Source organism: Passer domesticus, chromosome 9 (genome assembly GCF_036417665.1).
Source record: "Passer domesticus isolate bPasDom1 chromosome 9, bPasDom1.hap1, whole genome shotgun sequence".
NCBI lineage: Eukaryota > Metazoa > Chordata > Aves > Passeriformes > Passeridae > Passer > Passer domesticus.
The window spans coordinates 16,524,619-16,526,544 of NC_087482.1; positions in this window are offsets into that span (position 1 = coordinate 16,524,619).

A 1,926-nucleotide genomic window follows, 5' to 3' on the forward strand; every position below is an offset into this window, starting at 1 on the left:
TCTTCTATATCAAAACTTGCTTCCATCTCTATTCCTTCCTCAGCTTCTACATTCAAAAATCTTTCTGCTAAGCATACATATCTGTGAGACTTTCTTGTCAAACTTTCATCCTTCCCAACATCTCCCCCGTTCTGATGAACAACAAAGATGCTAGAAACTGTCTTATTCATCATTCTTTGCACACACACTGAAGTGCACATGGTACTACTATCATAATTGTAATTATCACCACTAACACAATCAAGCCTAACTTACAAAGTTCCTTCAGCCAAGGTGCAAAGCTCCAACCATCAAACAAATTGTCTAACCAAGATGATTTATCTGTTGTAATTTGGTTAGCTAAATCTCTTAAGTTTTGCAGCTGTTTATGAATAGAAGCAGAATGATCAGACAAATTCATACAACACAATCCTTCAAAATCTTCACAACCATGTCCATGTGCTAGTAAAAGAAAGTCAATAGCAGCTCTGTTTTGTAAGGTGGCATGTCTCACTGCCTCCTCATCTGTCAGCAAATCACTAATTATTGCAGAGGTGGCATTCACTTCTTTACTGAGCCAACACCCTAATTTGTTTAACTGTTTTAGTGCAATTGCAGAACTTAACTGAGGTAAAAAAATGCTTGTAACAATTGAATTTCCAGAGTTCCAAGGGTGAAACTCACTATCACAGTTGCTCTCATAATGATGCCCTAAGGAAGATCTTATTTTTCTGTTTTTCTTTTTCATTGCTTTTTTGATACTGGGAGCAATTACTGTAAGTTGTCCCAGGGCACAAGGGCCGCCATCTAGTTTTGAGGGAATACCCTGCCAAGCCCTGTCTCCACATATGAGCCAAATTCCTTTAGGAAATCGAATTGGAAGTTTGTTAAAACGATCTGCATAAGGTTCATCATATATAAGAAGCTTAGTTTGATTACACCAAGAAGTCATATTGTTATAAACTGGGTGATAAGGAGTAACATTTAAATGTGGCCCATTTTGTCCTATAAAATGAAACAAATAACAAGTGTCCATAGTTAATGAGCCTAAAATTTCTAATTCTTGAAGATCAGATTTATCAACTTTAAAATTATCAATATAAGTTTGGTGTCTTGGGCTAGGAGTTGGAGAAGTGTGGTGATCATCATATGGCCAATATTTCTCAAAAGTAACATTATCAAAACCTTCTGGGAAAGGCACTCCAACTAAACAAGTTGAAAAAGGTTTATCAGGGCTAGTGTTAGATAAGCAAATGGTGTCAGAGCCTGCAGACTTGGCTAAAGAAACCCAAACATTTGTTTTTGGTTGAGTTACAGGTAAAGCTTCACTGCAAAGATAAAAACAAAAGGCTAAAAGTAACATACACCCGCGCAAATTATAATACAACTCCATTCTCTTCTTGAACAGTTTCTGGCAGACAGTTTTCTCTGGGTGATCCTGCGTAGATCACGTTTGCGTGCCTGTCTCTCGGCTTCCACTCGCAGGGTCACTGGCTGCTGCGGAAGCGTCCACGGGCTTTGAGGGGTGGTACGGTTTCATGTTTTTTGCTGGAATCCACTTGAGTCCTGTATCTGTAGAAACACACGCAAACCCCTTGCCCCATGTAATAAGATCAAATGGTCCCTCTATTTTTCCTGATTCTAGATTTTTAATTAAAACTGGAGGGTGTTCCTTCAGTTTTGCTTTTTTGTTGTTCTTGAAATGTCTGTAAATGGGAGGATCTGGCTCTTCTGCAGAGCTATTCAAAAAGTTGTAAACGTACAAAGCCTTATTCAACTTTCTTTGAGGTGTATCCTGGACTCCCCCCCCCTTTTGTTGATCTAAAATGCGTTTTAGAGTTTGATGTGTTCTTTCTACCATTCCCTGACCTGTAGGAGAATAGGGAATACCAAATGCATGGTGAACACCCCAGTCATTTAAAAATGTGGCCAATTCTTGTGAAGCAT